Source organism: Pseudophryne corroboree, chromosome 7, assembly GCF_028390025.1.
Source record: "Pseudophryne corroboree isolate aPseCor3 chromosome 7, aPseCor3.hap2, whole genome shotgun sequence".
Lineage (NCBI taxonomy): Eukaryota > Metazoa > Chordata > Amphibia > Anura > Myobatrachidae > Pseudophryne > Pseudophryne corroboree.
In genome coordinates, this window is record NC_086450.1 from 49,954,126 (window position 1) to 49,977,632 (window position 23,507).

Here is a 23,507-nt window from a genome sequence, read left to right on the forward strand (position 1 = left end):
GCAGAAGAGCAATGACAGAAGCTGCAAGGATTCTTCGCTGGGCGGAAAATCATGTCATAGCACTGTCAGCAGTGTTCATTCCGGGAGTGGACAACTGGGAAGCAGACTTCCTCAGCAGACACGACCTCCACCCGGGAGAGTGGGGACTTCATCCAGAAGTCTTCCACATGATTGTGAACCGTTGGGAAAAACCAAAGGTGGACATGATGGCGTCCCGCCTCAACAAGAAACTGGACAGATATTGCGCCAGGTCAAGAGACCCTCAGGCAATAGCTGTGGACGCTCTGGTAACACCGTGGGTGTACTAGTCCGTGTATGTGTTTCCTCCTCTGCCTCTCATACCAAAGGTACTGAGAATTATACGGCTACGGGGAGTAAGAACAATACTCGTGGCTCCGGATTGGCCGAGAAGGACTTGGTACCCGGAACTTCAAGAGATGCTCACGGAAGAGCCGTGGCCTCTACCGTTAAGAAGGGATCTGCTTCAGCAGGGACCTTGTATGTTCCAAGACTTACCGCGACTGCGTTTGACGGCATGGCGGTTGAACGCCGGATTCTAAAAGAAAAGGGCATTCCAGAGGAAGTTATTCCTACCTTGATTAAAGCCAGGAAGGAAGTGACCGCACAACATTATCACCGCATTTGGAGAAAATATGTTGCGTGGTGTGAGGCCAAGAAGGCCCCAACGGAGGAATTTCAATTGGGTCGATTCCTACATTTCCTGCAGGCAGGATTGTCTATGGGCCTCAAATTGGGGTCTATTAAGGTTCAAATTTCGGCCTTATCGATTTTCTTCCAGAAAGAATTGGCTTCAGTGCCTGAAGTACAAACCTTTGTCAAAGGTGTACTACATATACAGCCCCCGATTGTGCCTCCAGTAGCACCGTGGGATCTCAACGTAGTTTTGGATTTTCTCAAATCCCATTGGTTTGAGCCGCTCAAATCGGTAGATTTGAAGTATCTTACATGGAAAGTAACCATGCTACTGGCCCTGGCTTCAGCCAGGAGAGTATCAGAGTTGGCGGCTTTATCGTACAAAAGCCCATATCTGATTTTCCATTCGGACAGGGCAGAACTGCGGACGCGTCCTCAGTTTCTGCCTAAGGTGGTTTCGGCTTTTCACTTGAACCAGCCTATTGTGGTGCCTGCGGCTACTAGCGACTTGGAGGACTCCAAGTTGCTGGACGTTGTCAGAGCATTGAAAATATATATTTCAAGGACGGCTGGAGTCAGAAAATCTGACTCGCTGTTTATCCTGTATGCACCCAACAAGATGGGTGCTCCTGCGTCTAAGCAGACGATTGCTCGTTGGATCTGTAGCACAATCCAACTTGCACATTCTGTGGCAGGCCTGCCACAGCCTAAATCTGTAAATGCCCACTCCACAAGGAAGGTGGGCTCATCTTGGGCGGCTGCCCGAGGGGTCTCGGCATTACAACTTTGCCGAGCAGCTACGTGGTCAGGGGAGAACACGTTTGTAAAATTTTACAAATTTGATACTCTGGCTAAGGAGGACCTGGAGTTCTCTCATTCGGTGCTGCAGAGTCATCCGCACTCTCCCGCCCGTTTGGGAGCTTTGGTATAATCCCCATGGTCCTGACGGAGTCCCCAGCATCCACTAGGACGTTAGAGAAAATAAGAATTTACTTACCGATAATTCTATTTCTCATAGTCCGTAGTGGATGCTGGGCGCCCATCCCAAGTGCGGATTGTCTGCAATACTTGTACATAGTTATTGTTACAAAAATCGGGTTATTATTGTTGTGAGCCATCTTTTCAGAGGCTTCTTCGTTGTTATCATACTGTTAACTGGGTTCAAATCACAAGTTGTACGGTGTGATTGGTGTGGCTGGTATGAGTCTTACCCGGGATTCAAGATCCTTCCTTATTGTGTACGCTCGTCCGGGCACAGTACCTAACTGAGGCTTGGAGGAGGGTCATAGGGGGAGGAGCCAGTACACACCATGTGATCCTAAAAGCTTACTTTTTGTGCCCTGTCTCCTACGGAGCCGCTATTCCCCATGGTCCTGACGGAGTCCCCAGCATCCACTACGGACTATGAGAAATAGAATTATCGGTAAGTAAATTCTTATTTTTATTATTACATAAAAAAATGTATGTGGCTTTTCTGAAGAGCCATTTCCTATTCAGTTTATCATTTATCTGAAGATATGGCCATTTGTAATATTTTCGGTGAAGACTGGTACCTGGAAATTGTATATGTTTACATGTAATTCGTCCTATGGCCCTCATACCGAGTTGATCGCTCGCTAGCTACTTTTTGCAGCCGGTCAAATGCATAGTCGCCGCCCACGGGGGAGTGTTTTTTCGCTTTGCAAGTGTGCGATCGCATGTGCAGCCGAGCAGTACAAAAACAGTTTGTGCAGTTTCTGAGTAGGTCTGAACTTACTCAGCCCTTGCGATCACTTCAGCTTGTCCGATCCCAGAATTGACGTCAGACACCCGTCCTGCAAACGCCTGGACACACCAGCGTTTTTCCTGCCACTCCCAGAAAACGGTCAATTGACACCCATGAATGCCCTCTTCCTGTCAATCTCCTTGCGATCGGTTGTGCGAATGGATTCGTCGCTAGAAGCATTGCACAGCAACTATGCTGTTTGTACCCGTACGATGCACATACGCATTGCGGTGCATACGCAAGCGCAGTAGTAACCTGAGCGCTGCGCTGTGAAAAACAGTAGCGAGCGATCGACTCGGAATGAGGGCCAATGTGTCCACATTTTAATGTGTAAGTTTTGCCAATACGCATATTGGGGGTCATTCCGAGTTGTTCGCTCGGTAAGTTTTATCGCATCGCAGCGATTTTCCGCTTAATGCGCATGCGCAATGTCCGCACTGCGACTGCGCCAAGTAAATTTGCTATGCTGTTAGGATTTTTACTCACGGCTTTTTCATCGTTCTGGCGATCGTAGTGTGATTGACAGGAAATGGGTGTTACTGGGCGGAAACAGGCCGTTTTATGGGCGTGTGGGAAGAAACGCTACCGTTTCCGGAAAAAACGCAGGAGTGGCCGGAGAAACGGGGGAGTGTCTGGGCGAACGCTGGGTGTGTTTGTGACGTCAAACCAGGAACGACAAGCACTGAACTGATTGCAGATGCCGAGTAAGGTTGAAGTTACTCAGAAACTGCTACGAGGTGTGTAATCGCAATATTGCGAATACATCGTTCGCAATTTTAAGATGCTAAGATTCACTCCCAGTAGGCGTAGGCTTAGCGTGTGCAAAGCTGCTAAAAACGGCTTGCGAGCGAACAACTCGGAATGACCCCCATTGTCTTTGTGCTATTGTGTGCTACATCATTAGCTTTTTCATATACTGCTACTATATGTGTAAAACTTACGTGCTGTGGTTCTAATTTACAAAATGCATTTGGTACACACCGCTGGTTTGTACTGGTCCACCCAGCTAATTTTAAGGTGCACCTTAATTAGCAACTCCTATGGAGACACATTAGAAAACCAGAAGTGGTTTTAGGTTTGTGCATGAAAATCTGAGGATCCCAAACATCTTACCACTAGAACCATACTTTCACTGTCCATAATCAACTTTTCCTGTTTTCTCATAAAACAGTGCTTATCTTATCTTTAATTTAGAGGTTACTAGCTGAAGTACTGTACCCGGCATTGCCCAGGTTTAAATCTTCAAGTTAAGTTATCAGTGAGTTAGATGTAACTGTCTAAACGTAAAAAAATAATTAGTAGCTTAGTAGCTCTTCCAACACACCCATGAGGTGGCTGCCCAGTGTCATTTTTGTTTTTGGGATGTCGCCAGTAGCCCTGACCCCAGTTTTCCTTTAACAGATGGGTCCATGTTTATCTTGTCCTTTAATAGGATTAACTGAGTTTTATGATCACTTTTCCATTGCGAGATGGGTTTAAGGTTTTCCTTCTGTTTATCAATGTTGCTATTCCAAGGCTTTTGGGTACACAACAGTTTTTGTCTTCCCACCTCCATTTCTGTCTGTTATTAGTTCATTGATTTTATTGAATTATGGTTATTTCTGTCAGTTATTACATTACATTAACATTTTCATCCAAATCCATCCAGTGGAAGGACCAGAACAGGCTCCCTGTGTCAAAGTTTGGTCTGGCGTACACCAACGGGAGGTCCGACAATGACCCCAAACCCTTTAGTATGTCTTCTTGGACCCAGTGTTATCACTGTGAAGTTTTCATCCAAATCCATTCAGTGGAGTCTCAGAACGGGCTACGCGGGTCAAAGTTTTGCCCACCGTACACCAGCGGGAGGTCCGACTGGGAACCCAATCCCTTCTAAAGCCTGACCAGGTTCCAACTGGACCACCTAGCGTTGCTTTCATCCCAAGGGGTGATGGTTTTATCCCAAGGGGTGCCAAATGAAACCAACACCAGGGGGTCCAAACAGACACCCCCAGACAGACAAACAAACAAACAAACAGACCAATGAATTTTATTTTGTAAGATTATGAGAGTGAGGGGACATTGGGCTTTTATGGCAAGTGGCACATTTGTGTGTTTGAAGTTTTGATAAATGTGAGTTGTACATAGAAAATGCTTCTGCAATAAAGGCACTGGCATATTTAGAATGGGTGCGGTGCACACGGGCCTCTGAGTCCAGGGGGCCCCACGCTGCACCCATTTATTGAATAGTTACCCCTCCGGAGTCCTGCGCCAACGTCAGCGGAGCTGTTGTAATCACCGTGAATATTGTGTGGTGTCCATTTTCATGGTGTTTTACGCATGCGCAGTAGAGAAAGAGATATGCTCTCCTGTCATTTTTGACACTTCTATCTAAAAGATAGCACGCCAAAGTAAGAACGGTCAGTAGCACTATCGATTCCGACAACTGCTGGTGTCATTGCCCTATCTCCACAGCAAGGACAAAGCTGTCCCTGGCTGTGGTGGCTGCCGGCTCTGGGCAGCATGTGAGATCTTGTGATAATGGCGAGATCCCGAGCATACGCAGTGGAGCCAGCTGGCAGGGAGACACAGCATCAGCCTTGGTAAAGAGGTGAAGCAGGAAGAGGTATACCCGCACGTTATGTGCCTGTATAATACATCCCCCCCCACACAGTGCCGTAACTAGACATTTTAGCACTGTGTGCAAGGAACAGCAGTAATCTGCTCCCTGGATTAGCCTGCAGCAAGTACACTCCTACATTGTCCTGCAGCAGGTCCAGGTACTGTAACTCACCGCACGGGTGTGGGGGTGGGGGGATCCGCGGCTGGGCCAGCATCGGATTTTCATTCTCCATCTCTGACCCTGGGCAGGTGGTGTTTTGGGCTTGGCACCTCTCGGGTAGGAGGAAGAAAGTTTAAAAGGGAAGAGGGGGCGGGTCTGTTAGAAAAAGATGCAGTTCATTGGTGGCTGGTCTTAGGGGAGGCACCAGCTGCAGGAGCTTGGATGGATGGAGTCTGTGGTTGTGTTGCAGAGATTGTTGTGAATGGCTGCATCACGTGAGTGGAGGGCGATCGGCATGCGGCATGCTGCACCCGCTCCCCGCAGCTCCGTGGGAACGCGATGGGCGGCGCTGCTGGCAGCTCTGCTCTTGCACATCTGAGCAGAGCCACCTGCGGTTGCGCCGGATCGGGTGCTCTGCTGAAATGTGCAAGAGCAGAGCTGCCAGTAGCACCGGCCATCGCGTTCCCACGGAGCTGCGTCTCTGCTCCTCTCCTTGCTATGGGGGCTGCCCAGCCCAGCACAGGCGGCTTGTAATGAGTCAGTCTGACTCATTACATTGCCGCAGACTTTGGACCCTTTAATGGTGCCTTGGTGGCGGCACAAGGGGAATGCGGGCAGTTGCGCCCTCAGGGCGACTGTGCGGTGTGCCAGGCATACCTGGCACACACGTAGTTGCGGCCCTGCCCCCCCATACTTCCCAACTATCCTGGTGTAAGCCATCTAGTCCCCGGAGGAGGTGTTCCTGGTTGGAACTTTCAACACTGTTATTAAACATTTATCAGTGAAAATGTGTCCTGGCCTAAGTAAAAACACACAAAATCATATTTATAAGATTATGTAAGAAAACAGCAGTTTACTGATGAAAAATATGTAACAGATGTATATAATATAAGTATATACTGAAAAGATGTAAAAATATACATGTGTCCTGCCCTAAGGAGCCCTGATTGCCTAAGTCAGACACCCAGATCGAAGAACATTTAAACTGGAGACGTTAATAGGAAGTTCCATCATGGGCCAAGTGTGGCTAACGTGGGGCATGAATCTCTTATCCCCTTGAGATTAGGGGAGGTATAGTAGGCGGTAGCTTCTTCAGGATTTTTAGTATACATATATACATTAATGCTCTTCTTTTACTAACAGCAGGGAGCACTATTTCCTCAATTATGTATGTATAAATGAATAATACATATGAATGTGCTACTTTTATCTGCTTAGTTCTTAAGGCTACCAGCTGGTGCTATGAGAACTACTTTTCTCTGGCTGTGTCCACAGTATTATCCACAGGATAACATTGGGATATTGTCGAGCGACAGCGAAAATGGCACCAACACGGTCACGAGCTTTCTGGCCTCCCAGAATGCATTGGGGCCTCCACTATATAGTCCCGCCCACTGACTCAGTCAGATCAGTTTTTTGCTTGGTGCGGCAGGAAGCCGCATGGTCACAGGGCTGCTGAGAAAGCAGCTTCAAGTTTTCATTACTTTATTTTTATAGACTTACTGTTTTGGTTTTTGAGCGACTTCTCTTAACAGCGTTTTAAACGCATATTAGACAGAGTCGCTCCAACAACTCCCCACCGGGTCGCAACAACGCTTACCTTCGCGGTACAGTGCTGTCTCGACGGGCGTCTGTGTCGGATGTTCTAGCAGGTCCAGCAGACGTTACCAGGCTGTGGCCGGAGCATGGGGAGACGGTGAGTCTATGGACTTCCTCTTACTAGAGGGGTCAGGACACAGCTACACTGATTTGGTGGAGACTGCAAACAGTGTGTTGATGCGCCGAACATCTCGAGTGTGACAGCGATACGCTCTGGGGATCATAGGCGCCAGGACTAGGTGAGGCCGCGATCCTGGGGGTTTAAGTCAACAGGGGGTTTCAGACGCTCTCCTGGCCGTCCCTCCTCCGAGTTCATGGCCAGTTCCCGCGTGTCTCTCGTTTCATGAACTGAATGACCTCACTTCCGGCTCAGACGCTACCACGAGGGTACTCGGTCGCAGCTTAGACGCTGCGGTTGTGTACACTGGATATAAACCCGCCCAGACCGAGTCGCGGGCCTTTAGTGTCTGCATGCACGTGGAGTCGCTCAGTGTCCGTGTCCGTTGGTGAGCGTACATGTCCGTTATCAGTTACCAAAAGCGGCAGTGTACACCAGTAGCGTCTGAATCCACTCAGCGTCTTACGAGCGTCTTTGCTTGGATATGGAAGTGTGGTGAGTCTCCCTGTATCCCGCTCTCTGGAGGCAGGGTATACAGTACTAAAAATTCCTTCTACTTCTTAGTGTGCATTGTTAATTTTTAGTACCTATTGCATATGAGACCTGTATATTACTGTGTTTTCTGCATGTTATGTTGGAAAAAGAACCAGTTAAACAGAAGTACAATTTTCCTACTTATGTATAAGTTATTATGGAGGTTGTATTCTCATATGACAATGTCTAATGCTTTAACATGTGACTGACTGCTAGTATGCGTGCTGACTTTTCTGTGTAATGTCAGTCCTGTTCTGACCCTCAAATCAGGTGCACTGTGGTCAGATTGATTTCACCTCTATATACTGATTATAGGGTGTTTTTCAGTCACAAAATTGTGTAGTCAATATCAGATAAAATGTCTGTGAGCGGCAAAAGTGATGAGGAGAATTTGTCAAGCACTCCCATAGCCCTAACATGCTTATCTTGTAAGTCAGGGGTAATTGATATGAATCAATTGGTCACTTATGAGGGTTTGTGTGCAAACTGTTTCGCTTTTCAGCGAAGTAAAAAACAGGAGTTAGTTCAACCTCCAGTAGAGCCACCATGGAATATGTTCGCAAAGACTGTCTTCAATAGCGGACAGGTTAGCTCCAGTAGCACCACCTCAAGGGTTAGGTTACACTATGAACCCATACATGCAGCTCCCTTCCTATGGTTTGGTTCCAGTAGCCTCTACAAGCAACCAAGGGGCAGGTAAGACTAAGACAGATACGTCTGTATGGCAGACTACACAAGAGGATACATCGGATGATGATGCGGAAACAATAGATTCAACTCCGTATGATGATCAGTCGCAGAGCTTTAGTTCAGATGATGTAGCTGAACTCATTAATGCAGTAAAGGCTGTGCTTTCTCTGGAAGAACCAGCCAAGACAGCGTTAAAAGCAAAAGCACCTGTATTCAAACGAACAAAGTCAGTGAAAGCTGAATTTCCAGCGTCAGAGGAGTTGACGGAAATGATGGATGAGTCTTGGGCAGCGCCCGGTAAAAAGTATAAGATTCCTAGGATATCCATTTCCTGCTGGAGATTGTTCGAAGAGAGAAGTTCCTCCAAAAGTAGATGCACATGTTCTGCGACTCGTGCATAAATCTGCTTTGCCACTGTCATCTACCTCTTTGAATGATGTCACAGACAGGAGGGTAGAGAGCCTATTGAAAAATATTTTTTCTCTTGTGGGTGCAGTGGTAAGACCTGCTATGGCTTCGGCCTGGGTAGCAAAGGCAATGGGCGAATGGATAGAGGAACTAGAGAATGACATCCCCTCTCCTACTAGGGAGCAAGAGGATCGTCTTTGCCGTTTAAGACAATCTGCCCAGTATTTAGAAGAAGCAGCCATTGATGTAGGCACTGTTGCTTCTAAAGCTTCAGCCCTGGCAGTAGTCGCTCGCAGAGCAGTCTGGCTACGGACCTGGAAGGCAGATGCGGAGTCCAAGAAGGAATTGGAAGCATTGCCTTTTGTGGGTAATATATTATTTGGAAAACCTTTATCGGATATCCTAGAGTCAGAGGCTGAATCGAAGAAGGTCAGATTTCCGGCTACCTATAACCCTAAGTCCAAGGGTTTAAAATGTCGCTCATTTCGCTGGCAAAGCAAAGCGAAAGGTAAAGAGGAGCCTAAACAACCCCAGTTTAAATCCAGGGGTAGGAAGCAGTGGGCTAGCAAAAAGCCAGCTTCCAAACCTGAACAGAAACCCTCAGCCTGAAGAGACGGGCCTCCGCCTGGAGGATTCCAGGGTTGGGGGCCGACTCCTACAATTTGCACACACATGGCAACAGTCATCAACAGATGCCTGGGTGCAGAAGGTAGTATCTCAGGGGTATGGGTTCCCATTCAGGAGGCAGCCTCCTCAAAGATTTTTTTGCACCAGCCCGTCTCGTATAGAGTCGAAGGCCAATGCCCTGCAAGAAGCAGTCCAAAAATTACTGCAGTCAGGTGTGATTGTCCCAGTACCTCCATCACAAAAGGGACAGGGGTATTACTCCAATCTGTTTCTAATCCAGAAACCAAATGGGTCATATCGACCAATTCTAAATCTGAAGATGTTGAACAATTACATATGGATCCCGAAGTTCCACATGGAAACGTTATGCTCCATAATGTTGGCTATGGAACCGGGAGACTATATGGTATCTCTGGATGTACGGGATGCTTACCTACATGTACCTATAGCACTATCACATCAGTGTTTCCTCAGGTTTGCCATCCTCAAGGAACACCACTTCCAGTTCCAAGCTCTGCCCTTCGGGCTAGCTACAGCACCCAGGGTGTTTACCAAGATCATGGTGGTTATGGCAGCTTGTCTGCGCAAACAAGGGATAAGAATATTCCCATACCTAGACGACCTATTAATCTTAGCACAGTCGCAAGATTTACTGTTGAGCCATCTCCAACAGACGATAGTTTGTTTACAGAGACACGGGTGGCTCATAAATTGGGAGAAGTCGTCCCTGAATCCGTCACAGCGGATGGTTCATTTGGGAGCCATATTGGATTCAGACCTACAGAGAGTTCTCTTACCAGAGAAGAAAATAGTCAAGGTGCAGGTCATGGCTCAGGAAGCGTTGCAAGCCCAGACAATGTCAGTCCATGCAGCAATGCGACTGTTGGGTCAGATGGTATCAACGTTCGACATGGTGGAATATGCGCAATTCCACTCCAGACCGTTGCAGCATCTCATTTTGACCAAATGGAATGGAAATCATCGAACAATAAAGAAGCAGATGATAAAGATTCCAGTAAATGTAAAAAGGTCTCTAGCATGGTGGCTACAGACAGACCATTTAAACAAGGGGAGACACTTTTGGGTAAAAGAGTGGCAAGTCCTGACGACAGATGCCAGCCTACAAGGCTGGGGGGCGGTACTCGGAAGCCTGTGGTTCCAGGGAAAATGGACCGCAAGGGAAAGTCGCCTGCCGATAAATCTGTTAGAAATAAGAGCCATTTACTTGGCCCTAGTTCAGGCAAAGGACAATCTACAAGGAAGACCAGTCCAGATCCTCTCAGACAATGCGACGGCAGTAGCATACCTCAATCATCAAGGAGGAACTCACAGCAAGAGTCTGATGGAGGAAGTAACTCCCATTCTAAAATGGGCGGAACTCCATCTCCCGGCATTGTCAGCAGTATTTGTTCCGGGTGTACTAAATTGGGAAGCGGATTTTCTCAGTCGGCACACCATTCAGGAAACCGAATGGGCACTACACCCAGAAGTGTTTCAGACACTGGGGAAAAGATGGGGCCTACCGGAGATAGACCTTATGGCGACTCGTCTAAACAACAAAGTTCCGAGGTACGGATCAAGAACAAGGGACCCAGGAGCGATCCTGGTAGACGCACTGTCAGTAGAATGGAGGTTTCGGCTGGCATATCTGTTCCCTCCAATATCTCTGTTACCCAGAGTAGTGAGAAAGATAAAACAGGCAAAAGGAGCAATCATTCTAATAGCTCCAGCTTGCCCAAGAAGGCATTGGTACACAGATCTGTTGAGAATGTCCGTGGAAGCACCGATACTGCTCCCTCAACGTCCAGATCTGTTAATGCAGGGTCCTTGTTGTCACAGTCATCTGGATCGCCTGTCTTTGACGGCGTGGCTGTTGAAACCTCTATATTAGAGGCTAAAGGATTTTCAAAGCAGGTAATCCAAACCATGCTTAGAGGAAGAAAGCCTTCTTCGGCCCGTGTATATCATAGAATATGGCAAGCCTATATTCATTGGTGTTCTGGAAAAAATTACAATCCGAGATCTTTTAAAGTAGCTATAATTTTGGATTTCCTACAGGCAGGATTGGATAAAGGGTTAAAGGTTGCTTCCTTGAGGGTGCAAGTTTCAGCGTTGACTGTATGGTTTCAGCAAAAGATTGCTGACCTACAGGATGTACGTACATTTTTCCAAGGAGTAGTACATATTCAACCTCCATTTGTTCCTCCTGCAGCTCCCTGGGATTTGAATTTAGTTCTTAAATTTCTCCAGGGTCCTTTGTTTGAACCACTTGAGAGAGCGGATCTTAAGTGGTTAACGGTTAAAGTTCTTTTTTTACTGGCAATGGGGGTCATTCCGAGTTGTTCGCTCGGTAATTTTCTTCGCATCGCAGCGTTTTTCCGCTAACTGCGCATGCGCAATGTTCGCACTGCGCCAAGTAAATTTGCTATTCAGTTAGGTATTTTACTCACGGCATTACGAGGTTTTTTCTTCGTTCTGGTGATCGTAATGTGATTGACAGGAAGTGGGTGTTTCTGGGCGGAAACTGGCCGTTTTATGGGAGTGTGTGAAAAAACGCTACCGTTTCTGGGAAAAACGCGGGAGTGGCTGGAGAAACGGAGGAGTGTCTGGCCGAACGCTGGGTGTGTTTGTGACGTCAAACCAGGAACGACAAGCACTGAACTGATCGCACTGGCAGAGTAAGTCTCAAGCTACTCAGAAACTGCACAGAGAAGTATTTTCGCAATATTGCGAATCTTTCGTTCGCAATTTTGAGAAGCTAAGATTCACACCCAGTAGGCGGCGGCTTAGCGTGTGCAAAGCTGCTAAAAGCAGCTTGCGAGCGAACAACTCGGAATGACCCCCAATGGCGTCAGCCAGAAGAGTGTCAGATTTAGGAGCATTATCATGTAAGTCTCCTTTACTAAGTTTTTTTCCAGAAAGAGCAGTTCTCAGAACGAGATCTAGTTATCTTCCAAAGGTGGTGTCAAAGTTTCACCTGAATGAAGAGATTGTAGTCCCAGCTTTTCAGGTATCGGGACTATCTGTGGGAGAAGTGTCACTGGACGTGGTCCGGGCTTTAAAAATGTACATAGATCGTACTAGTGCCATCAGGAAAACAGATTACCTCTTCATCCCCTACGGATTCCATAGGAGAGGTTGGCCTGCTAGTAAACAGACGCTGGTGAGATGGCTCCGAATGGTAATATCAGAAGCTTATTCTCATGCAGATCTCCCTATTCCGGCTAATGTCTCTGCACACTCTACACGTAAGGTAGGTCCTTCTTGGGCAGCACAACAGGGTGCATCAGCAGAACAGATATGTAGGGCAGCCACATGGTCTTCCATAAACACATTCATCAGACATTATGCCTTGGATACTTTTGCCTCTCATGACCCAGACTTCGGGCGAAAGGTCCTCCTGTGCAATCAGGAGTGTCCCCACCACTAAAATGGCTTTGGGAATCCCAATGTTATCCTGTGGATAATCCTGTGGACCCAGCCAGAGAAATAAACGTTATGGTAAGAACTTACCGTTGATAACGTGATTTCTCTTATGTCCACAGGTATCCACAGGGATCCCACCCTGACGCATCTGATTTGAGGATCCAGACAAACACTAAAAACCTCTTCCTTCTTGTATGGAAGGGTGTGCATGTGTGTTCTTATCGCCTGTACAGGTCTCTACCTAATGTTCCTGCCTAAAATCGCTGTGGAAAGAACTGATCTGACTGAGTCAGTGGGCGGGACTATATAGTTGATGCCCCAATGCATCCTGGGAGGCCAGAAAGCTCGTGACCGTGTTGGTGCTATTTTCGCTGTCGCTCGACAATATCCCAATGTTATCCTGTGGATACTTGTGGACATAAGAGAAATCACATTATCAACGTTAAGTTCTTACCATAACGTTTATTTCTACTAATTCAGCAATATTAAAGCTCAATAACCACCCATCTGAGCGTGCCGCTACGTGTTCCAGCACAGATTTAAACAACATCTACAAACAAGATGTTTTGTTTTAAAACAAGAACAAACTAAAATCTTACACAGCAAATGAATGTGGGATAAGGGTCACACTAACCTTCACCGCAGAGCTGAAGAGTGGTGAGTACAGAGCTGGCGTCCCGGATAGCGGGTCATCGACTCCATTGGTGGCATTAGGGTATAGAGACGCACAGCTCCACAAGGGGACGGCTGCATTTCGGATCAAACCAACACTGGCGCTGGTGTATAAACAGGGTTCTAACCCTGTTTTCATATATTATAGATACATGCCAGTATAAAACAGCGGGATGACTGTGCGCCATTGAAGTGGCAGGGCTTCAGGTCAGAGCGGAACTGGTCACACCATTTTCACTGCATTCAGACCCTGGCTGCAGGGAAGCGCTACTCTCCCAGGACCCTCCACAGCACCTCACCAGTACCAAGGAGGTTATAGTAGGTCGGAGATATATATATATATATATATATATATATATATATATGCACCAGAAGAATGAGCCGCACTCACATGCTTGTAACTTGAATAAAACTCCGGCGTAGGTCAAACAAGTCAAGTAGCCAGGATATAGTTCCAACGTTTCATGTCTATTTATGAAATTTTTTCAAGGATAAAACAACATGCACATATAACAAACTTTTATAGACACTCACCCAGGTCTGTGCGCTCGTTGCCGTCCCGCTCTGTGCTGGGGCGCGATGACGTCACTCACATGCGACTAGCGCTGACGCACCGGCTCCTAGCAACGGACGTAACGCTATAGTGCTCCCATCACCATAGAAACAAAAAACAACAGAACTGTCCATCCGCTGCAGAAAAATATAAACATGAATCAATGCTTTTAAACAATGCATGAAAATAGTTATAGGATAAACCTAAATAAACAAAAATACATACTTCAAGATAAGCAGTTGAGAGAACATTGATCATTCAACCCTAACGTATGCAGGGTCTGTAATTTGTGAATCCACATCGCCTCCTTCTGAAGCAACAGGTGTCCCCTATCACCCCCTCTATTACTGAGGGGTACATGGTCTATCATTTTATATCTCAAGCTGGCCAAGTTGTGTCTAAAGTTCTTAAAGTGTCTAGCGACCGGTTGTTCTTGGTCAGTCCCCTCTAGAGCATGTCTGATAGCCATTCTGTGCATAGCCATGCGTTCCTTGAACTGTCTAACAGTTTTCCCAATGTAAAGTAGCCCGCACGGGCATTTGATATAATATACAACGAACTTGGATGAACAGGTCAGTGGGTATCTGATTTGGAAAATTTTGCCTGACCTTGGATGTGAAAACGTGTCGCCAATATCGAGGTAACTGCAAGTGGTGCACCCGAGGCAGCGATAATTACCCGGTTTTCTAGATAGAAAATGTCCCGGAGCTGCAGATTTAAGTTTGGAAACATCATTGTGTACTACGTAATTCCTGATGTTCTTTCCTCGACGCTGCCCAATCATCAAACGTTTGTTGTACAATGCTGGTAAATCCTGGTCTGAATTTACCAAATTCCACAGTTTTTTAACAGCCGAATTAATGTCTCTACTCGCCGTGGAAAAATCTGTAACCCAGATAATCGAGTCCGAAGGATTAGAGGGGGTTTTAACTTCCAACGATTTGTCCCTAGGCATGGACAGAACTTGCAACATGGTTCTCTTTAGAGATATAGGATTGTACCCTCTGGCAATAAATTTATTCATCATCAGGTTAAGTTGTACCTTAAGATCTTGAGGATCACTACAAATTCTAAGAGCTCACATAAACTGCGAGAAAGGTAGTCCTTGTTTTAAAGACCTGGGGTGATGACTTTCAGCTCTCAGGAGGGTGTTCCGGTCTGTTGGCTTGTGGTAGACGGTTGTATCAAACCGTCCGTCATGTATCGTGATGGAGACGTCCAAAAAATTGATGTTGCGGTTGCTGATCGTGTAGGTAAATTTAATGCTGTCGTCAGCCTGATTGATGGATTGCATCATTGAAGAAAACTGATCTTGACTACCTGTCAATAAGACGAATATATCGTCTATGTACCTGTAGTAGCTGCGGATGGGTTGTCCGAAGCTAGAGTCAGAGAAGAATAAATCTTGCTCTAAAGAAAACATAAAAGCATTTGCGTAGCTTGGTGCTACGCAAGAACCCATCGCACAGCCAAGTCTTTGAATAAAGAATTTGCCGTCGTACTGGAAGTAATTCCTTGTCAATGTCAGTTCAAGTAGAGTCATGAAGAAATCTAAATCCGGTCCTTGATATAACAAATTATTGGTGAGAAGCCTCCTGGTGGCAGCCAAACCTCTATTATGTGGAATGCTTGTGTAGAGGCTAACCACGTCTATGGTGGCCATCCACCAATGGGACTCAACCCGAGGGATGTTTAATAATTTCAGTATGAATGACGTCGTATATTTCAGAAAAGTTCTTTCATTCTGTATGACTGGTTGTAAATAAAAATCAAGGAATTTAGAAATTCCATAGAACAGAGAATCTCGGGCGGAAATGATTGGCCGTCCTGGGGGATTACTGGCATCCTTATGCAATTTAGGTATGGTATAGATCAAGGGGATCCTGGGATGTTCTACAGTGAGGGAGTCACATAACTTTTGGGAAATGATGTTATTAGTAACTGCCGAAGCGAGGAGGGTATCCAATTCCTTCTTGAAGATGGTGGTGGGGTCTTCGTCCAGTCGACTGTAAACATTTGGATCATTCAGCTGCCGTTCAATTTCAGATTTGTATTGTATAAGATCCTGAATAATAATGCCCCCGCCCTTGTCGGCGGGGCGGATGACCATGTCCGTATAAGAGCTCAGGTTATTAAGGGCAATTTTCTCCCCCTTGGTGAGATTACCACGTACAGGGGGCTTCACATCTGCACACTTATCTATGGTCTTCCCGAGATGAAGTAAAACATCTGATGGCAGGATTATTATATATTGGATAAATGTTGAAGGTTTCTTAATGACTTGTTTCTGGATGTGGGGCGGCTTGGTGACCCCGAAGAATTCTTTGAGTCTGAGCTGTCTGTTGAGACAGTAAAGGTCCACTTTATTCTTAAATTCATTAGGGCTATTGGTGGGCACAAAGGATAGGCCTTTCTTAAGCACAGACAATTCATCTGGAGTAAGATCTTTGGAAGATAAGTTAAACACTACGTTTTCTTCTTGTATTTGCGCTTTCCTTTGCCTTGCCCACTCGCCCCCTCGTCTGGTCCGAGATCTTCCACCGAGCTTGCCTTTGCTCGGGTAGTCACCCCTAAAGGGAGTTTTTTCGTCTGAGATTTGGAACGTGCCCCTGTTGCCTCTCCTTCACTAGTTGAGGTAGCTCCACCACTGGAGTTGTCCGTGTCGGATCGATCTTGTTTCCTGTACCTATTCTGATATCTATTCGGATATCTCCTCTTTTGTGGGTAATGCGGCTTTTGATTAACCCATGCATATACGCGGTGTTCCTCATAATCCTTATCGACCGTAATCCTTTTCTTTTTCTTGAACGCAACTAGGTCCGCTGTATTTGATGATCTGTTCAGACAACTGCTCCATCCACTTATTGTCGGTATCTTGTTTGAGCTTCTCAAGATTAATATTTTCGAATGCCTGAATCTTAGCTTGGTAGTTCTTAAGCTCCCTCCCAGCCTCTTCTATGACCAGGAGGATAAGGTCGTAGGAGCATTTTATATATATATATATATATATATATATATACTAAGTCCTCTTCTTGTGTAGTCAGTCTGCTGCCCAGTGAAGCATTGCTTTTAGCTATAGGAGCAAGTGTGCTGGTTCTCTCTCCTTCTGTCTCTGCTAACAGGCTGTTTGGGTTAACTGTGCATTTAACCTTTTCCTGTGTGTGTGCATTCTACTATACAGTATGTCTGGCAAGAAGTCTCTGTCGGTTATGCAACACTAAGTTTTCCCCCTTACCAGAGGGATCATTGATGTGTACACAATGTAGTGTCCCTTCTCAGGGAAGCAGTCTGCAGGAACCAGCATGGCTGGACTCAATTGAAGGGATGGTTACTAACATCTCCACTGAGCTGGCTTTGGCCAAGCAGGAGATGCAGGATTTAAAGAAGTCTATGGCTGATTTAGTAACTAAACATTCAGACCACAGACTAGCATCTCAGTCCCCTGTACTTATTCCACAAAAGCGTACAATAGCCCAAGTACTCCACTCTGATTCTGATAATGAAAATTCAGATATGGTGGTTGGGGAGGTGGATGTATATGTGGGGGATGGTACTCTCAGGGAATAGAATTTCTCATATACTCTATTAGAGAGGTCCTAAATATCCCTGATAAAGAGGCAGACACGGCAGAGGTAATGTTTTTCATTGTAAAACCAAACTCTGCTGCTACCTTTCCTGTTTCCAAGGAATTAAATATGCTCTTTAAAGAGACATGGGTTAATCCTGACAAGAAATTTCAAATCCCTAAGAGGAGGTTGTTGCCCTTTCCTTTTCCTCCTGAGGATAGGAAAGTGTGGGAAAACCCACTGGTGGTGGATACTTCAGTCTCCAGGTTGTCACGTAAAACTGTACTACCTGTGCCTGGTGCTATCTCCCTAAAAGATTTTGCTTTTTGTAAAATTGAGACTACTCTCAAGTCACTGTATACTGCAGTGGGAGTTACTCAGAGACCCACTATAGCATATGGTTGGATTACATGAGCCATTGCCAAATGGTCAGGTAATTTAATTGAAAACTTTGAGACTATGGGGGTAATTCAGAGTTGATTGCTGCTGCAATTTTGTTAGAAGTTAGGCAAAACCATGTGCACTGCAGGTGTGACAGATATAACATTTGCAGAGAGGTTTAGATTTGGGTGGATTATTTTGTTTCTGTGCAGTGTAAATACTAGCTGCTTTATTTCTACACTACAATTTAGATTTCAGTTTAAACACACCCCACCCAAATCTAACTCTCTCTGCACATGTTATATCTGCCCAACCTGCAGTGCACATGGGGGGTTATTCCGAGTTGTTCGCTCGCTAGCTGCTTTTAGCAGCATTGCACATGCTAGGCCGCCGCCCTCTGGGAGTGTATCTTAGCATAGCAGAATTGCGAATAGAAAAATCTTAGCAGTTTCTGAGTAGCTCGAGACTTACTCCTACACTGCGATCAGCTCAGCCCGTTTCGTTCCTGGTTTGACGTCACAAACACGCCCTGCGTTCGGCCAGCCACTCCCCCGTTTCACCAGACACTCCTACGTTTTATCCTGGCACGCCTGCGTTTTTCCGCACACTCCCAGAAAACGGTCAGTTTCCGCCCAGAAACACCCACTTCCTGTCAATCACACTCCGATCACTTCAACTATGAAAATTCTTCGTTCGGACGTGAGTAAATCTACTAAATTTTGTGCTAATTTACTTAGCGCATGCGCACTGCGTATCATGCGCATGCACATTTTTGCCTTTATCGCTCCGTTGCGAAAATCAGCAACGAGCGAACAACTCGGAATGACCCCCCATGGTTTTGCCCAACTGCTAACAAATTTGCTGCTACGATCAGGTCTGAATTACCCCCCGTCTCAGGGTGAAGTGGTCACCCTCCTGCAACATATACAGGACTCTGCAAATTTTATGTGTGAGGCAATCAAGAAAATAGGCTTGATCAGTGCGCGCGCTTCAGTGAAAGCGGTGTCAGCACACAGAGGGTTATTGCTGCGACAGTGGGCAGTGGATGCTGACTCTAAAAAGAACAGGGCATATTACTTCAGCCTGTTTGTGGTACCTAAACCGGACGGTTCGATAAGACCGATCCTAAACCTCAAATCACTGAATCCGTTTTTACGCAAGTTAAAATTCAAGATGAAATCTCTGAGAGCAGTAGTCTCTGGCCTGGAGGAAGGGTAGTTCCTAGTGTCCCTGGATATCAAGGATGCGTACCTTCACATCCCTATTTAGCCGCCTCATCAGGCGTATCTACGGTTTGCACTGCAGGACCATCACTACCAATTCCAGGCTTTACCTTTTGTCCTATCAACGGCACCGAGGGTATTCACAAAGGTGATGGCAGAGATGATGCTGCTGCACCGAAAACAGGGTGTGAACATCATTCCTTATCTGGATGATTTCCTGATCAAGGCTGTGTCCAGAGATCAGTTAAGGGAAAGCAAGCCTCAGAGGTTGGGGAGCAGTAACCCAAGGGGCTCAGTTCCAAGGAAGGTGGTCAAGTCAAGAAACAGTCCTTCTGATAAACATTTTGGAACTCGGGGCAATTTACAATGCCCTTCTACAGGCCTCATATCTTCTTCAGAATCAGGACATTCAAATACAGTCGGACAACGCAATGACAGTGGCGTACATAAACCGACAAGGAGGTACAAAAAGCAGAGCTGTGATGAGAGATACTCCTCTGGGCGGAACAAAATGCCATCTTGGCCATCTTCGTTCTTGGAGTAGACAACTTGGAAGCAGACTTCCTCAGCAGGCACGACCTGCACCTGGGGGAATGGGGCCTTCATCCACAGGTGTTCCAACAACTAACACAGCAGGGGGGGTGTCCGCAAATCGACATGATTACTTCTTGACTCAACAGGAAACTCCTGTGTTATTGTTCCAGGACAAAGGATCCGCAAGATGCAGCTGTGGATGCTCTGACGACGCCATGGTCTTACCAGTTGGTGTACCTGTTCCCTCCAATTCCTCTGCTTCCCAGAGTATTAAAAAGAATAAGAAGGAAAGGAGTTTGGGTAATTCTCATTGCCCCAGATTGGCCGCGCAGGGCCTGGTATGCAGACCTCCTGGCCATGTCAATCGAAGATCCTTGGCCACTGCCACTTCGAGAAGATCTTCTTCAGCAAGGGCCGTTTGTCTATCCAGACTTACTACGGCTACATTGACTTACTACGGCTACATTTGATGGCATGGCAGTTGTAAGGGAGATTCTAGCCAGAAAGGCATCCCGGCCAATGTTATCTAGACTGTGATCCAAGCCAGAAAAGGGGTCACTTCGAAACATTACCATCGTATATGAAAGAGATATATCTCTTGGTGTGAAAGTCAACAGTTTTCTGCTGTGGATTTCAATCTGGGTCGTTTCCTGCATTTTCTTCAGCCAGGCATGGACATGGGCCTACGTTTAGGCTCTCTTAAAGTTCAGATTTCAGCTGTCTATATTTTTCCAAAAACAGTTGGCTGCCCTCCCACAAGTGCAGACCTTTCTGCAGGGTGTCCTTCATATTCAGCCTCCCTTTGCGGCCCCCACGGCACCGTGTGATCTCAATTTGGTTCTAAAATTTCTCCAGTCTGACTGTTTTGAATCTTTGCACAAGGTTGAGGTGAAGTATCTCACATGGAAGACGGTCATGCTGTTGGCTTTGGCCTCAGCAAGATGTGTGTCAGAGCTAGGGGCTTTGTCCTGTAAGAGTCCCTACCTGGTGTTCCATGAGGATAGTATTGAACAAAGAGAGCGACCGTGCACTGGTATATAATAAATTGCAAAGATTATAAGAAACCAAAAATTGGACAGTTGTATTGTTGGAAAGGAGTAAATTAAACCTTTCAATTAAAGTCTCTATTGGTGGTGCGCCCAGAGCCAGAAAGCACAAGTACTAGCAAAAGGGAGAGAAAGAAAGCTCTTGTGTGGGCGCACTCTTGAAAAAAACAGAAAAATGTTTTTTATTGTTCAGTTATTAGTAAGAAATGTTAAAATTTATATTTATTGATCATAAGTTAAAAAATTACCCCTCTATGATCCAAGGAAAAGTGTAAACATAAGAAAGACATGAGAAAATATGATATAATATAAAAATGTTCTGGTCTGTTAATCACATGAGAAGGATTAGAAAGGCTGCAGACACTTAATAGTCTAACACCCGTTTCTCCTGACCAGTACAGATAATCTGTATTAATGAGACCGACCAAGGAGGTCAGAATGTCTTGGAAAAAACCACTGAAATCGAGTTAATACCAAGCATTTATTATTCACCTATCTATTTGATGTTACGCAGAATTAGAAATATCTGTGTTGAAATGACCTGAACGCAGAAAAAGTAAAGAAAGTTATTGAAAGAACAAGTAGTGGTGATACTGCTGTTGGTGTCCACCCTTCGGAAGAAGGGGAATAGTCCCTACTCTGCAACACCAGGTATTCCCAGGGAGTCTCCTCTCAAGGTACTGACCCGGCCCAACGCTGTTTCGCTTCCAAGATCAGACGAGATCGGGCATTAGCAGCGTGGTATGGTAGTAGAGAGGGTATCTACCAATGAGAGTGCACCTATATAGAGATGGTAGAGTAAAGATTTAGAAAGATAGTCATATAGTGTGTAGATCTGCTTTCCACGTTAGGCGGGGTGAAACAATTGTCACTCAGTGACAAGGTGCACCCTGGATCGTGAATGAGAGTCTACAGAAAATAGTAAGTAGTGAAAGGAAAAAAGGTTTTAACACTTCTAGAATTATACTAGTGGTCGCTAACCCTGGCGGGAGACCACGTCACAAGGTATACAGCGTCAGGTAAGTTAGTACATGTAAATATCATTCACATATATATTCCTTTTTTGAGCAAAACATCATTACTATGAAAAACAACCTAACAGGTATAGCATACTGTATAGGAAGGAGAATAAACGATGTATGAATAATCTGCAATTTATGGGGTTATAGGGCTATATTATGCACAGAAAATCCAAATTAATTGGCTTGCAGTGTTAATTGATGTATCAAAAAGAAAAGTCACCTCTTGCAGTGATATTGGTCTGCAATGTATGTGATTATTATTATGCGAGAAAAAAATCTCAAATATATAACATGCAGTATTAGATAGTGTGCCAAGAAGTGATAAGCATATATGTTAATAATACTGGCATGCGATATGTAGAATTATAATACTGAAATATGCACAAAAAATCACAACTGCTTAAACGTGCAATGAATATGCCCAATGCACCTATAGAGAATAGAATTCAAACTTTAATTGTAAATGGAAGATTGCAGCTAGAAAGGTGATACTCAAAATGTCAGGGTCCGGAGATAGGTGATAATGCGAGATCCCGGAAGTGAACAAGCCCAACGGGCGAAACGCGTTTTCCACGGATCACAGCAAGGGACCTGTCCTTGGAGGATCCTGCATTATCACCTATCTCCGGACCCTGACATTTTGAGTATCACCTTTCTAGCTGCAATCTTCCATTTACAATTGAAGTTTGAATTCTATTCTCTATAGGTGCATTGGGCATATTCATTGCACGTTTAAGCAGTTGTGATTTTTTTGTGCATATTTCAGTATTATAATTCTACATATCGCATGCCAGTATTATTAACATATATGGTTATCACTTCTTGGCACACTATCTAATACTGCATGTTATATATTTGAGATTTTTTTCTCGCATAATAATAATCACATACATTGCAGACCAATATCACTGCAAGAGGTGACTTTTCTTTTTGATACATCAATTAACACTGCAAGCCAATTAATTTGGATTTTCTGTGCATAATATAGCCCTATAACCCCATAAATTGCAGATTATTCATACATCGTTTATTCTCCTTCCTATACAGTATGCTATACCTGTTAGGTTGTTTTTCATAGTAATGATGTTTTGCTCAAAAAAGGAATATATATGTGAATGATATTTATATGTACTAACTTACCTGACGCTGTATACCTTGTGACGTGGTCTCCCGCCAGGGTTAGCGACCACTAGTATAATTCTAGAAGTGTTAAAACCTTTTTTCCTTTCACTACTTACTATTTTCTGTAGACTCTCATTCACGATCCAGGGTGCACCTTGTCACTGAGTGACAATTGTTTCACCCCGCCTAACGTGGAAAGCAGATCTACACACTATATGACTATCTTTCTAAATCTTTACTCTACCATCTCTATATAGGTGCACTCTCATTGGTAGATACCCTCTCTACTACCATACGACGCTGCTAATGCCCGATCTCGTCTGATCTTGGAAGCGAAACAGCGTTGGGCCGGGTCAGTACCTTGAGAGGAGACTCCCTGGGAATACCTGGTGTTGCAGAGTAGGGACTATTCCCCTTCTTCCGAAGGGTGGACACCAACAGCAGTATCACCACTACTTGTTCTTTCAATAACTTTCTTTACTTTTTCTGCGTTCAGGTCATATCAACACAGATATTTCTAATTCTGCGTAACATCAAATAAATAGGTGAATAATAAATGCTTGGTATTAACTCGATTTCAGTGGTTTTTTCCAAGACATTCTGACCTCCTTGGTCGGTCTCATTAATACAGATTATCTGTACTGGTCAGGAGAAACGGGTGTTAGACTATTAAGTGTCTGCAGCCTTTCTAATCCTTCTCATGTGATTAACAGACCAGAACATTTTTATATTATATCATATTTTCTCATGTCTTTCTTATGTTTACACTTTTCCTTGGATCATAGAGGGGTAATTTTTTAACTTAT

General features: G+C 45.2%; 1 protein-coding gene and 2 pseudogenes across 4 annotated transcripts in view; 2 read left to right on the plus strand and 1 right to left on the minus strand.

The window, feature by feature from the left end:
• The window catches only part of SPAG16 (sperm associated antigen 16), a 1,801,610-nt gene that overhangs the window by 258,963 nt on the left and 1,519,140 nt on the right, over positions 1–23,507 (plus strand). The window lies entirely within an intron of this gene.
• Positions 21,194–21,312, minus strand: LOC134946610 (5S ribosomal RNA; annotated as a pseudogene).
• LOC134947221 (5S ribosomal RNA) lies at positions 22,984–23,102 on the plus strand (annotated as a pseudogene).